Source organism: Anabrus simplex, chromosome 1 (genome assembly GCF_040414725.1).
Source record: "Anabrus simplex isolate iqAnaSimp1 chromosome 1, ASM4041472v1, whole genome shotgun sequence".
Taxonomy (NCBI): domain Eukaryota; kingdom Metazoa; phylum Arthropoda; class Insecta; order Orthoptera; family Tettigoniidae; genus Anabrus; species Anabrus simplex.
Window position 1 is genome coordinate 1,534,712,292 of NC_090265.1, and position 16,534 is coordinate 1,534,728,825.

Sequence of the window (16,534 nt, forward strand, 5' to 3'; positions counted from 1 at the left end):
GAGGGCTGGTATGTGGTAAAAATGGTACATGCAACTCACGTCTATTGGAGGGTGTACCTGAAAAGAGCTAACCTATTCATTTCGAAAAAATGACCCCAACACTGAAGACGCTTCATGTGCACATCGATGTTATTTCTAGTTTAGGCTTTGCCCGAACAATATCAAGTAGGCCTACCGGATGAGGGCAGATGAAGGACAATGGCCAGGTTTCCTGTCGGCAACATCAAAAGGGTTAAAATGAACTAACTGATTAGATCTACATAATTTAAATACTGTTCCTAATAGTTTCATTGAGAATTTGTCAGATTATATTTAGTAATACAAGCAATAATTATGGTCTCAAGTCACCCAAAAATCTTGTACTTCTGCATTTCCATGATTACCATAAAGAAATAGTCACTTATTTAATTAACCTGGAAATGCCGTCATATGTTAATGCTTTTCCCTCGACATGGTGCCGTTGCGGCTACGAATTGTGTCACGCTTGTGAACTTGGCCGAGTTTTACGGCCGGATACCCATATTGAGACCATCCCTATGTAAAGGAATGTATTCATTATTGCGTATATCTATGGTAGTTTCCCACTGTGGTGTGGTGTGTGAATGAAGTGGTGCGTATTAAAACAAACTAGCCCCGTCACGACACGGAATCAAACCTGAAACCCTCCGAACCGAAGGCCGCTACATTGAACATTAATTCAAGAAGTAGTTAACTTGGAAATATCGGTGTTTGTAAAAATTACGTGTCTTCTGATATCATATAAATCACACCACAGAACAATAACACAATTGTAAATTTATCTTAGTAAGTATTAAGTGATACATTTTTGAAAGAAATTTAAGCCGAAAGTTAAATCAATACACACATATAACTTCATTATAGACTGTTATGCCTTTTAATGTTCAGTCTGCAAGCCTCTGTAAATTAACTAAACACCTCCACAATCCTCTACGGTATTTGTTACTAGCTCTGTGACCTCCTTTAGGTCCATACCTCCTACCCATAGTTCATTAAAAACTCTGTCTAACCATCGCCTTTGGCTGCCTCTACTTCTCTTACCCTCCACGTCCGATTCCATTACTTTCCTTGGCAACCTTTTCCCCTTTATTCACCAAGATGCGTTAAGGCTAACAATTTGTTCATTGAAGAGGGTTCAATAGTTTTACTGTCTGAGATAATGGAGTTAAGAAAAGACTCAACATGTTTTCGAAGCGTTTCAGTTTTCACTGTTTTCAAAATTCATTATGTCCCACGGAATTCCGTTACTATTGGCAGCACTGGTTCCATGCCCACTTTGTCCAACACAACAATTATCATGAAGATTTCAATATTCAGACCCCAGGTACAGTTAGACAAAGGTAGCCATCAAACAGTCTGAGTCTCAGAGGATAACTAAAGCGCCATATTAGAGAAATCTATTGATCTTTACCAAGGAAAATAAAAATAAGAGCTACTGTTACCTGTTGGTCGAAGAAACGTCCTTTTACTGGCAGACTGCTGTCACATGTGTTCGTCTATTGGTCGAAGAAACGTCCTGTTACTGGCAGACTGCTGTCACATGTGTTCGTCCACGCCGGTAACTGTGATACTGCGTCAGAGCTCTTGACTACCTGAGAGAAAACATGTTTCCTGTTAACTACAGTAGGTGAAAGTTCAGCGGTTAAAAATATTTAAGCGGGAAGCACATCTCATATTGAAATTGTGACTCATGACTTTTCCCATTGTAACAGAACAATAAAGCTATCGTATAAGCAAGGAAAGGTTAAGCCAGGAAAATATATCTGTTAATAGTACGCCCGACGGCTAACTCTGGATCCATATCCTAACACATCAAGACGAGTATTAACTATCCGTCATGCAATCATGTGGTTCTAACATTGTTGTCAGGCTTTATGACAGGAGAACGACTACGATTAGTCTGACCAGATTTTTCTGCATACCACAACTTTCTCCGCACATGCCACGAAGGCCCTTGGAGCAGAAGATAAAAAAGGCTCCCATTATCCGTGGCCCCTTGGAATTACCCTGGCACGCTTATTTGCTATACGCTGAGTGAACCGTACGGCCATATGCTTCTCCAGAAGTGGAACTCTCGTTCCCAAAATTTTTGACTTCCTAAGAAGGAAATCGAACCCACGTCTTTCAAAGCTCTATTATCCAAAATAAAAATTGCAACCGATCATGACAGATGAAAGTGATTTCCTTCTCCGGCTTTGGGCAACTGATCTCGATCAAGCGTTACATCTTTTAGTGATGAGATGACTTCTGAACACAGTTGGTTTAGAATTTGCATCGGATTGCAACTTAGTTTTCTTCATGAAGTTCGGTGAGCATCGTTCCAGACCTCTATACCAAATAAAAATTGAAAGTTAGGACGGGAATTTAACCAACGATAAACAGGGCAAAAGTTGAAATTTGAATTTCGTAACGGTGTTGGTCCACTCTTAGGCACTGTATGATTTGTACCTCCTACCCATCTATCTATCTATCTATCTATCTATCTAGACAGACAGACAGACAGACAGACAGACAGACAGACAGACAGACAGACAGACTAGCAATAGTATAACTGCCAGACGGAGTAGCTCAAATCGCTGCTGGTCTTCTGAGCCCAAGTTGGCTGCTACAGTCCCGACTCAGTCAATTGGTGCTCAAAATACGCCAGCTTCGCGTCGGTAGATTTACCGGGACAAAATTCCCGCACTTCAGGGTCTTCGAAAATCATTAATATTTTTTTCTTTTGCTATTTGTTTTACGTCGCACTGACATAGATAGGTCTTATGGCGACGATGGGATAGGAGAGGCCTAGGAATGGGAAGGAAGCGGTCGTGGCCTTAATTAAGGTACAGCCCAAGCATTTGCCTGTTGTCAAAATGGGAAACCATGGAAAACCCTCTTCAGGACTGCCGACAGTGGGGTTCGAACCCACTATCTCCCGGATGGAAACTCATGGCCGCATGCCCCTAACCGCACGGCCAACTCGCCCGGTACATTAGTATTTAGTGGGACGAAAAACCAATATCATTATTACAATTATCGTCTACCTAAATGGGTTCTTTTACACGAGATACAAAATAATAACATTTCTGATAATTATTTATTAATTCATGTATTTATTGAATGAAAATACACAAATATCCAACTACAATATTCTCTCATAACTTCCAATGTTAGTAAGTATAAATACAAAAATAAAAATACCAAACTGGATACAAAAACAAAATGGATAAATAATAAAAATTAGTTAATCTATTTCGTAACAATAATAAAAACAATAATAAAATGATGAACATTATAAAAAAGAAGAATATTAAAATACCGACAACATGGAATCCTTGACTTAATCGATTACCTGTAATAAATGCCCACAAGATATCAAGAAGTCAGATTGTTTATCTTCAAATAAATCAATAATCAGAGGATGTAATTTATTATACAGTGATATCAGTCTGTATAGAGGTAAATTTAAATGTTTGTTTGTATTAACTTTTTGGCAAGAAAAAAATGTTCCTAAATTTTTCTGTCAGTCGACAAGATAGTTCCATATCATCTCTGTCATTACTAAGAAGTTCATAGAGAAACATTATGAACTGACATTTTCTTCTCGTATCTAGCATTTCAAATCCAAATTTTTCAATCAGCTTTTAATAAGATAAATAATATTTAGAATATTGTACGGTTTGCCTGAAAAATATGTTTCAAGAACTGTTTTCTGGAATCTTTCAATCAAATCCCTGAATAACTTTGTTGCTGGATTCCAAATAATAGAGGCGTATTCCAAATTTGATCTAAAGAACGAAAATACAAACGAAATAAAGACTTAATGCTTAGGCCAAACGAATTTCTAATTAGAAAGCCCAAAGTTCCTGTGAGCTTTATTCACAATATTTTCTACGTGAAAAGTGAAAGTTAAATCACTAGTTAATACTATTTGTAAGTCATTAATTTACTTGTTCCAGTTGGGTAACATAGATTGAGTGCGTGAAATATATTTTCTCTTTTCTAAATTATTCAAAGCAATTGAGTTTTTTTTTTTTTTTTTTGCTACTTGCCTTACGTCGCACCGACACAGATAGGTCTTATGGCGACGATGGGACAGGAAAGGGCTAGGAGTGGGAAGGAAGCGGCCGTGGCCTTAATTAAGGTACAGCCCCAGCATTTGCCTGGTATGAAAATGGGAAACCACGGAAAGCCATTTTCAGGGCTGCCGACAGTGGGGTTCGAACCTACTATCTCCCGAATACTGGATACTGGCCGCACTTAAGCGACTGCAGCTATCGAGCTCGGTCTATTGAGATTAATATTAACATATAGTTCTATAAATCAGACAGGCAGCATGGGGACCAGCACGTTTCAGAATCATATGAGGATGGCAGCACTGTAAGTAGTTAACAAGAAAACGAAGGCTGGATATTGTGTACACTGCTGTTCTGATTAATTGAACCCACCACATACCTATGTGGTTAATGTTGAATTGTAGTAGTAGTAGTACGAGTATCAAGCGAGCTGGCCGTGCAGTAGGGATCACGCAACTGTGAGCTTGCATTCGGGAGATAGTGGGTTCGATCCTCACTGTCGGCAACCATGAAGATGGTTTTCCACGTTTTCCCATTTTCACGCCAGGCAAATGCTAGGGCTGTACCTTAATTAAGGCCACGGTCTCTTCCTCCCCTCTCCTAGCCCTTTCCTATCCCATCGTCGCCATAAGAGCTTTCTGTGTCGGTGCGATGTAAACCAACACAAAAAAAAACATACATGCAGTAATGTTTCTGAGAACCTGAGGGAGAGTGTCGGCCTGAAGTATACGAAGCAGTAGGTTCGATCCTGGTTAGAGCAGCCGAATTTTAAAAATGTTCATAATGTTCACTTTGGTATGCATTTGAAAATTGGTGATATGTTGAAGACCTCCTTCTTCTTGTAGTGCCTTCTCCATTACTGAAGGTTGGCCACAATCACAGCGAAGTCTGCACGATGTTCAGCTGTCCTCATCACTCTACTAGAATCTAGTCCTGTCCAATCCCTGAAGTTCCTCAGCCAAGAGTGTTTCTTTCGATCGCGACCTCTACGTCCATCGATTTTACTCTGCATGATCAATTTTAGTAGGTTTTACTTATCATTCCTCACATAATTGATAGTACAAACCAACATTCGTTCCCTTGTCATGCGCACTAGAGAAGTGGTTACTCCAGAGATATGTAATATTCTTCGGAACACCCACATCTCGAAGGCATTTAATTCTCCTAATTGTGTTAACATTTCAGAGCCCATATTTACCGCCGTATAGAAGCCCTGAATGAACATAGCATCGTGACATGTCTACAAGCTGAGGCTTTTGCCACACAGTAGATTCCTCATTGTCAGAAAACTCGTACGAGTCATTGCCATTGCCATTTCACTGGCTAGAGCAGAAGCAACAGAACGGAGCACCTACTAAGAACGCTAAGATTACAATCAGTATCACAATAATAATGTCCGCCTCTGTGGTGTAGTGGTTAGCGTGATTAGCTGCCACCCCCGGAGGCCCGGGTTCGATTCCCGGCTCTGCCACGAAATTTGAACAGTGGTACGAGGGCTGGAACGGGGTCCACTCAGCCTCGGGAGGTCAACTGAGTAGAGGTGGGTTCGATTCCCACCTCAGCCATCCTCGAAGTGGTTTTCCGTGGTTTCCCACTTCACCTCCAGGCGAATGCCGGGATGGTACCTAACTGAAGGCCACGGCCGCTTCCTTCCCTCTTCCTTGCCTATCCCTTTCAATCTTCCCATCCCTCCACAAGGCCCCTGTTCAGCATAGCAGGTGAGGCCGCCTGGGCGAGGTACTGGTCATACTCCCCAGTTGTATCCCCCGACCAAGAGTCTGAAGCTCCAGGACACTGCCCTTGAGACGGTAGAGGTGGGATCCCTCGCTCAGTCCGAGGGAAAAACCGAACCTGGAGGGTAAACAGATGATGATGATGATGATCACAATAATAATAATAATAATAATAATAATAATAATAATAATAATAATAATAATAATACAACCGATGACCTCGACATTTGACCGCTTAAAACAGCAGTCATCATGATCATCTTCATCATAACAATTATTATTATTATTATTATTATTATTATTATTATTATTATTATTATTATTATTAGTAGTAGTAGTAGTAGTAGTAGTAGTAGTAGTAGTAGTAGTATAGCGTCCGTGGCTCAGGCGGCAGCACGCAGGCCTCTCACCTCTGGGTTCCGTGGTTCGAATCCCGGTCACTCCATGTGAGATTTGTACTGGACAAAGCGGCGGTGAGACAGGTTTTTCTCCGGGTACTCCGGTTTTCCCTGCCATATTTCATTCCACCAACACTCTCCCATATCATTTTATTTCATCTGTCATTCATTAATCATTGCCCCAGAGGAGTGCGACAGGCTTCGGCAGCCGGCACAATTCCTATCCTCGCCGCTAGATGGGGGCTTCATTCATTCCATTCCTGACTCGGTCGATTAACTGCAAACAGGCTGTAACTTTCATTATTATTATTATTATTATTATTATTATTATTATTATTATTATTATTATTATTGTTATGAACAGTTCCAATTCTTTCTTTCTTAATCTGTTTACCCTCCAGGGCCCGTTTTCCCTCGGACTCAGCGGGGATCCTACCTCTAACGCCGCAAGGGCAGTGTTCTGGAGCGTCAGATTTTGGGTCGGGGATATAACTGGGAAGGAGGACCAGTAATCCTCTAGGCGGGTTCACCTGCTATGCTGAACAGGGGCCTTGTGGAGGAATGGGAAGATTGGAAGGGACAGGCAAGGAAGTGGCCTTGGCCTTAAGTTAGGTTCCATCCAGGCATTTGCCTGGAGGAGAAGTGGGAAACCACGGAAAACCACTTCCAGGATCGCTGAGGTGGGAATCGAACCCACCTCTACTCAGTTGACCTCCCGAGGCTGAGTGGACCCTGTTCCAACCATCGTACCACCTGTCAAATTTTGTGGCAGAGCCTGGAATCGAACCTGGGCCTCCGGGGATGGGCAGCCGATCACACTAACCACTACACCAGTTTCAATAATAGTGAAAATGAAAATCCATAGCCTGTTTCCAGTCATTCGACCGGGTCAGGAATGGAATGAATGAATGAAGCCCGCATCTAACGGCGAGGATAGGAATTGTGCCGGCTACCGAAGCCTGTCGCACTCCTCTGGGGCAATGATTAATGAATGGCAGATGAAATGAAATGATATTGGAGAGAGTTGCTGGAATGAACAGGAGTACCCGGAGAAAAATATGTCCCGCCTCCGCTTTGTTCATTACAAATCTCACATGGAGTGACCGGGATTTGAACCACGGAACCCAGCGGTGAGAGGCCGACGCGCTGCGGCCTTAGCCACGGAGGCTCACTTTAATAATAGTAATAATTATTATTTTAATACTTGTATTACTATTATAATTGAAGGGCTCTCTGTTATGACCGTTTGATGGGAAAGAGAGTGAACTCCTACGATGCTGGCGAGGCCTAATGAAATAAAACGAAAACAACATTGTATTGCAATCCGGAAAATTTTCTTCAAATCTGTGTTAGGAAATGATATTTTTAATCGCTTAAAGATGGTATTAGTGATCATGAAGCTGTTTTTGTCGTAGTTAAAAATAAATGTCATAGAAAGGAAAGTCTTAAAAGCAGGACTATTAGGCAGTACCATATGGCTGATAAAGCAGGCATGGAGCAGTTTTTGAAAAGTAACTATGATCGGTCGAAAACGGTAAACGAAAATGTAAATATACTCTGGGATGGGTTTAAAGCAGTTGTTGAGGAATGTGAAAATAGGTTTGTACCTTTAAAGGTGGCAAGGAATGATAAAGACCCATCTTATTATCATAGAGAAATACACAGACTAAGAAGGAGGTGCAGACTGGAAAGAAATAGAGTTAGAAATGGCTGTGGAAGTAAGGAGAAATTGAAGGAACTTACTAGGAAATTGAATCTAGCAAAGAAGGCAGCTAAGGATAACACGATGGCAAGCATAATTGGTGGACATACAAATTTTAGTGAAAAATGGAAGGGTATGTATAAGTACTTTAAGGCAGAAACAGGTTCCAAGAAGGAAAATCCAGGAATAATTAATGAACAAGGGGAGTGTGTATGTGAGGATCTTCAAAAGGCAAAAGTATTCAGTCAGCAGTATATAAAGATTATTTGTTACAAGGATAATGTCCAGATACATATGATAACAATGACATCTACAACAAGACACAAAAGTTGAAAACTAGAAAAGCGGCTGGAATTGATAAGATTTCAGGGGATATAATAAAGATAATTGGTTGGGATATAGTGCCATATCTGAAGTACTTATTTGATTATTGTTTGGTTGAAGGAGCTATACCAAATAAATGGAGAGTTGCTACAGAACCCCCTGTGTATAAATGAAAGGGTAAAAGACATAAAGCTGAAAATTACAGGCCAGTAAGTTTGACATGCGTTGCATGTAAGCTTTGGGAAGGCATTCTTTCTGATTATATTATGCTTGTTTGCGAAATTAATAACTGGTTCCATAGAAGGCAATTAGGTGTTTGGAAAGGTTATTTCACTGAAGCTCAACTTGTAGGATTCCAGCAAAATATACCAGATATCTTCGATTCAGGAGGTCCAATGGACTGTATCGCGATTAACCTGTCTAAAGCAATCGATAGGGTGGATCATGGGAGACTACTGGCAAAAATGAGTGCAATTAGACTAGACAAAAGAGTGACTGAATGGGTTGCTATATTTCTAGAAAATAGATATCAGAGAATTAGAGTAAGCGAAGCTTTATCTGACCCTGTAATAATTAAGAGGGGAATTCTTCAAGGCAGTATTATTGGACCTTTATGCTTTCTTATATTTATACAAATGATATGTGTAAGGAAGTGGAATCAGAGGTAATGTTTTTTGTAGATGATCTTATTCTGTATAGAGTAAGAAATAAGTTACAAGATTGTGAGCAACTGCAACGTGACGACGATGATGTTGTGAGATGGACAGCAGGCAATGGTGGGTTGATAAACGGGGTTAAAAGTCAGGTTGTGAGTTTCACAAATAGGAAAAGTCCTCTCTCTTTTAATTACGGCGTTGATGGAGTGAAAGTTACTTTTGGGGATCATTGTATGTCCTTAGGTGTTAATATAAGGAAAGATCTTCATTCGGGTAATCACATAAATGGGACTGTAAATAAAGGGTGCAGATCTCTGCACATGGTTATGAGGGTTTAAGGGGTTGTAGTAAGGATGTAAAGGAGAGGGCATATAAGTCTCTGGTAAGACCCCAACTAGAGTATGGCTCCAGTGTATGGGATCCTCTCAAGGATTACTTGATTCAAGAACTAGAAAATATCGAAAGAAAAGCAGCTCGATTTGTTCTGGGTGATTTCTGACAAACGAGTAGCGTTACAAAAATGTTGCAAAGTTTTGGCTGGGAAGAATTGGGAGAAAGAAGACAATATGAAGATAAAGTTGGAATTCAAGAGGACAAATTGGGGCAAATATTGAACTTCAGGAAGGGGAGTTAGGCATTGGAATAACTTACCAAGGGAGATGTTCAATAAATTTCCAAGTTCTTTGAAATCATTTAAGGAAAGCCTAGGGCAAAAACAGATAGGGAATCTGCCACGTGGGCGACTGCCCTAAATGCAGATCAGTATTGATTGTTTGATTGAATTATTTCAAAATATGTTTTGTAGGCCAAGGCCAACAAAATACAAGTCTCTTTTTTAATAATAATGTTATTCGCTTTACGTCCCACTAACTACTCTTGTACGGTTTTCGGAGATGCCGGGGTGCCAGAATTTAGTCCCGCAGGAGTTCTTTTACGTGCCAGTAAATCTACCGACACGAGGCTTACGTATTTGAGCACATTCAAATACCACCGGACTGAGCCAGGATCGAACCTTCTAAGTTGGGGTCAGAAGGCCAGCACCTCAACCGTCTGAGCCACTCAGCCCGGCAGTTTCTTTTTGATAATCCCACTGTAGATATTAAAGCAGAACATAAATATCCATAACAAAGCTCTACTTCCTATCATCACCATCATGAACAGTATGCTCCTTCAGTTAGGAAATAATTTAATGTCAACTTCAGTTCATTATTCGTCTAGAATGTCATACTTTAAATTTCCTGGGAATAACATACACATTACCCCTCTACTGATTTATATGCTCTCTCTCTCTATATATATAAGCAGATGGTCTGGACTGGAAAGATATCAGAAAATTAAAGTGGTAAAGGAACATTAATACATTCATATTATTTGTACTGTGGTTAGCTTTCATGGTGTAAAAAAAAGTCAAAACCACGTTAATTTATTTGCCATTATGATTTTGTTCCTGATATAAGAAAAGAAAACAAAAGAAAAAAATGTTAATAATATAATTGTAAAATATGAAAATCGTACTTGGATGTAGTATTAATAATTAGAGAAAAGACACGAAAAGTGCCAGAAAATTAATAGGAAAGGTGAAAATATTCAGAGTACCTAGTATAGATTGTTAATAGAGATAGAAAAATGACAAACATGTCCTAATATTCAGCGGATGAAAGAGAAAGGCGTTTCGTGGTGATCAAATTTAAAGACTCGTAAATTATATTAATGAGCCGCCTCTGTGGTGTACTGGTTAGTGTGATTAGCTGCCACCCCCGGAGGTCCGGGTTCGATTCCCGGCTCTGCCACGAAATTTGAAAAAGTGGTATGAGGGCTGGAACGGGGTCCACTCAGCCTCGGGAGGTCAACTGAGTAGAGGTGGGTTCGATTCCCACCTCAGCCATCCTCGAAGTGGTTTTCCGTGGTTTCCCACTTCACCTCCAGGCGAATGCCGGGATGGTACCTAACTGAAGGCCACGGCCGCTTCCTTCCCTCTTCCTTGCCTATCCCTTCCAATCTTCCCATCCCCCTACAAGACCCCTGTTCACCATAGCAGGTGAGGCCGCCTGGGCGAGGTACTGGTCATACTCCCCAGTTGTATCCCCCGACCAAGAGTCTGAAGCTCCAGGACACTGCCCTTGAGGCGGTAGAGGTGGGATCCCTCGCTAAGTCCGAGAGAAAAACCGAACCTGGAGGGTAAACAGATGATGATGATGATGATGAAATTATATTAATACAAGTGTTAAGAAAGGAAAAATAGCAATCCGTGCTCTTGATCTGTCAAACGCAATACTTGTAGTCAATGAATTGTTAAAGACGAATGTGAAAATAGAACTATATTGAAATTGTAATAACATTGTATTACTTTTATTGATGTAATGTATATTGAGTTTTAGGTTCAAGTGACCGATCATCAGTGAAAATAACAGAGCACCGTGTGTAACAATGTTTAATGTCAGCAGCCTGGATAAAAATATGATAGGCTAAATAAATTCGCAAAGAAGGAGGCCAAAGGGTGGATGCCGTGATTGATTACTATATGGGTGACCAGATGCAGTAATTAATTAAGTGAAAATTTCCTTGCTTCCTTTATTTTCATTCTTCTAGTATTAATTTTGGGTAGAAAGGTACCTCGTTCGTAATGTTAGATTTGGTTCCTTTATTATTCTAACATAGAAAAAACGTAGGCTAACCTATACTTGAAGGAGTCCACATACATGGAGTTACCTAGGAATATCTAGGAATCTATATTTATTTCTATATTTCAGGATAGACGTCATACATCTGTTTTAAGACTAATAAGTCTGTTAATATTCGTACGAAGCCTCGCGCTCGTACTAACACGGTGACGTGTTTATTGTAATCTTGACATGTTGAGTTGAATAGGAATTTCATTTGAAGGCCATTGATGATACGTAAAGAGTGTATCGTTATAAGAGAAATCACACTATCCTATCTAACCGAAGTTGAGTGCCTATTCAGGAAGGTATGTTGACTAAACATGACACAAGGTTATATTATCGTGAATATTGAGTTGTGGTTGTCACTTATGGAATAACGATAAGACGTACAGGAAAGGGATATATTCAATAAGGTTAAAAATGAATGTCTTCCTAAATATGGTTATCACTGTCAGATATGGTGTAGTGGAAAGTCTTCGTATAGTAAAAATAAAGGACGAATAATGACGAAACGTCGATATATTGGAATCAAAGGTCAAATAGTGAACCTCGAAAGTGTGTGAAAGGTATATGCGATTAGTAAGAATTGAGATTTTATTTTTATTTGTAGTAAGTAATCATAGATAATCATAGTACATGAGTGCCAAGATGACAGTACATTGGATACATATGTGACCATAGTGTTCTTCCTGGTATATATGCTAACCAACCTTGATTAAGATTGACATATCAATCTATATTAATATTAATAATACATGAAGAGGTAAACTTTGTTTGTATGTAATGGCTAATCTCAGAAACTACTGTACCGGTTCTAAAAATTACTTTACTAATGTAAATATACATAATCCCTGAGTGACATGGGCTGTATTTTATTTTCAAAACAGTTCGAGGAGGGAGGTGACGGGGCAGATATAAAAATAATAGGGTAATATAGGCGAAATATCGAATTTGTCGTACAAGTTCGAGACAAAGCTCATTTTAAGCCCCTTGACGCAAAGAACATAGTGCGGTAAGCTCTACGGGCCCGAAAACCATATTTAAGGCCCTGAAACCAACCGTTATGGAGATATTAGCACCCCAGTGTTCCCGTTGTAGGAATTCGATAAGGAAATGAACTGTCGTAACCATGGCAACGTCAGTTGCAGGATTTTACAGCAGCGAGATCATGCATGTACGTTTGGGCATAGATGCCAACCAAAAGTGGTACACATATGACTTACCATCTGGAAAAAATATACTGTTGTATAAGACACTCATAGGATTGCTTAGAGCTGGGATGGAAAAGGGGGTGAAGTATAAAAATAATAGAAAGCAACCTATGTTAATGTAGAATCCATAGTTTTGGGGGTCGCTGAAGTGAATAGTCACACTCCAGATATAATTTAAGTCCAAGATCAGCCCTATTGGCACGGCGGTGAGAAGGGTTGGAAAATAATAATGATCGAGATTACGGATGTAAGTATGTTTGTTCCAGCATAGCTCTCAACCAAACTTGGTACACATACGACTTACTAACAGAAAAAAACTCGGGGGCAAGACACCCCTAGCACTCAAATATTAATGCCGAATTCATAGTTTTCAAGGCTCCCGCGGGGAACTGTGACAATCTCGATGCCGTTTAAGTCATAGTTCAGCCCCAGTCGGAATGTCCAATATGACCAAGATTATGGAGGTATGCCTGTAAGCTCAAGCAAACTTGGTACACATACGACTTACTCTCTGGGGAAGGGGTTACATGCACAAAATGGGTATTGGTCCTGTAGAAAAGTACTGTACTACATAAAAAATTATAGAGAAAACAATTTTCGATCTTTTATGTGTTATACAGTTTTACCTACCGACTATGATAACAGAATTCATGAATTTAGACTTCTGTTGCTGAGTCCATATCAACGCCGAGCATTACTACAATGGAAATATGGTTCAGTCGTGTTCACTGGCAATGGTTTTTCGTCGTGATTGTTTTAAAGTGAAAAAGCGGCATGGTCATCGGACCATATCGACTAGGAAAATTGTGAAGATGATTAAAAAAAAAATAAAAATCGAAGAAGAATAAGACAAGAGGGAGTGTTGACTGAAGAGAATTTAATGAAAACTGGTATGTTAAGTCGGGGAATGAGGCTAAAAATAATTTTATCTCGATTGGATCACCCGAAAGATATATCTTGATGCCACAAAATAATATAACAAACATTGTCTACAGAGAAGCGTTCATATGATGTATTTACTTATTCTGTTGAGAAATTTTAGCCCACCGAAATTGTTTAATGCCACTCTTTGTTCATGTTTCCATTGATACTACATCAAACATTATATGCAAAGAAGGTTAATAAAACAGAGATAAATTCCACGTGTACGAAGTCGCGGGCACTATTAGTCTGTACTAATATAACAGAGAGTGCGAATTTTGTGAGTTTGTTTATATCTGGCGGGTTATCTCAGAAACTAATGGACCTATTCTAAAAATGCTTTCACTGATAGAAAGATATATTATCCCTGGGGTGCTATAGCCTACGGGCCCGAAAACCATACTGGCACCACACTACTCTTGCTCTAGGAATCGGATAAAGAAATGAACTGCCGTAACCATGGCAACGTCAGCTCCAGGATTCTTCAGCAGCGAGATTATGCATGTACGTTTGGGCATAGCTGCCAACCAAAATTGGTACGCATATGACCTACTATTTGAGAAAAATATGCTGTTGTGTAAAGGTGCGTCCACACCAAGATTTTTCGTTAACTTTGTTATAAACAATATTCATTAACATTTTTGGATGTTAATAAACAAAACAGCGTGTTCATTAAGTTTTCGAGAGTGTTGGTAAACCAAATTTCTGTAACTTTTGTAAATTAAACTTTACATTAACTTTTCGTGTTTTCGTTAACATTTTGGTTCGCACTTACGCAAGGAAGCAATTAGAGCACACAAATTCGTAGCGTGGAATAAGATGTTTTCTTATCTATATATAAAAAGTGAATGTATGTGTTTGTATGTAAATGACACATCTCCTAAACCATTGGAGCAAAATCAACGAAACTTGGTACACTTATAACTTACTATCTGGACACGAGCACTGTTGGGGTAAGCCATCCCTTAGCACCCTTAGGGGGTCAGGCGGTGTTATATATAAAATTAATCTAAAATAGTGTCGAATACAAAGTTTTCGGGTTAGCTGAGATGACTAGTTACACTCCGGATTTTTTAAGTCCAAGTCAGCCCCCTTCGGGGTAGGGGAAGAGGGGGAAGTGATATATAATAATAATAAGAAATAGTGTCGAATCCGTAGATTTCGGGGTCGCTGAGATGAATAGTGACACCCCTTTAGGGTGGGGAGTGAAGGTTCAGTGATATATAAAAATCGAAATTGTATATAAATGACACATCACCTCCTAAACCACTGGAGAAAAATCAACGAAACTAGGTACACTTTTAACTTCAGATAGTAATGTGGGGATAATCAATCCCTAACACCCGTAGGGGTGGGGGTTAGGGGGTGTTATATATAACATCAATCGAAAATAGTATCGAATACATAGTTTTCGGGTTAGCAGAGATGAATAGTAACACGCCGGATTTTTAAAAGTTCAAGTCAGCCTCCTTCGGGGCGGGGGTAGGGGGGAAGAGGAGGAAGAGATTTATATTATTAGTAATCAAAAATAGTGTCGAATCCATTGATTTCTGGGTGGCTGAGATGAATAGTAACTCTCCGGATTTTTTTAGTCCAACTTCAGCCCCCTTTGGGGTGGGAGCGAGGGCAGTGAAATATACGACTATAAATAATCGAAAATAGTGTCGAACCCATATTTTCGGGTCGCTGGGATGAATAGTGACACTCCGGAATTTTTTAAAGTCCAACTTCAGCCCCTTTGGGGTGGGAGGCTAGGGTTGAGTGATATCGAAAATAGTGTCGAATCCATAATTTTCGGGGTCGCTGAGATGAATAGTGACACTCCGGATTTTTTGAAAATACAAATTCAACCCCCTTTTGGGGTGGGGGCGTACAAATATTACCCACTATCTGGAAAAAGTACTGTGGGGGAAAGACGTCCCTAGAACCCCTAGGGAAGGGGGTGAATTATAATATGTATTAATAAATAGAAGTCGGTGTGGAACGATCTGTATAGACGGCACTATATATATATTTTAAGGTATAAAAATGAAAACAGACGTGAATCAATGAGGCACTTCCAGGCATCTTTGAAACTTAAAACTTTGTACCAGAGAAGCTGATGACTTCTAGACAAATCGAAAATTCTCAAAATACCCTGAGGGAGCCTCTCTGGGAGTCTCAAGTTTGGGGCTCAGCATAAGAACGCAGTCGGATAATTTATCCAAAACGATAACCTATAGGTTTCATTAGCTTAAAAGTTTCCTGAAAGTCTTAATTTTTAATCCCCTCCCCCAAATCAAGATGGCGGCACAATCTACTAGACGGGCTAGAAAAGTGAAATTTGGCGAAATTATACCTTTTAGCCTGTAACTGACGGAAAAATTACGAGGTGTTTAAATTTATCAATTTTCCTCCCGAAAAATATAGAAATATCGAGGCAATTTTCAAGACAATTCAGACCTTCCTATGGAGGTATTTGGTGGCTAAACGGTAAGTCGTATCGCAAAACGGATGGCACAATTTCAGTTCAATTTAGAGTGATCTACAACTTTGGTACTATGACTTTTTGTCGTTTCTCTATACCTTATCCGTGAAATTTGGCTCTATTTCTGGATAGTACGTAAAGTTTATCCTTTTTACACGTATAATTGATGGTTTGAATCACTTATGGTAAAGATAGGATCACGAAATTCCACTCGAAGGTTGGCCTACCCAGTATCTACATGTGAGGCAAATTCTATGTCTGTATCTGTCACATAAGTATCCGAAGAGTAATACACAGTGGAGAAACCTTACCCATATTTCACTCTATTCAACGTTTCTAACTCAATCTTACCCATAAATAGATAAAATACGAGAAAATATTAT

At 39.7% G+C, this 16,534-nt stretch overlaps 1 protein-coding gene across 1 annotated transcript in view; it reads right to left on the minus strand.

The window, feature by feature from the left end:
• The window catches only part of LOC136862002 (adenosine receptor A3), a 78,278-nt gene that overhangs the window by 42,830 nt on the left and 18,914 nt on the right, over window positions 1-16,534 (minus strand). The window contains exon 2 of the mRNA XM_067138857.2: window positions 1,461-1,610. The gene's annotated coding sequence lies outside the window, so the exon portion shown is untranslated. The remainder of the gene's footprint in view (window positions 1-1,460; window positions 1,611-16,534) is intronic.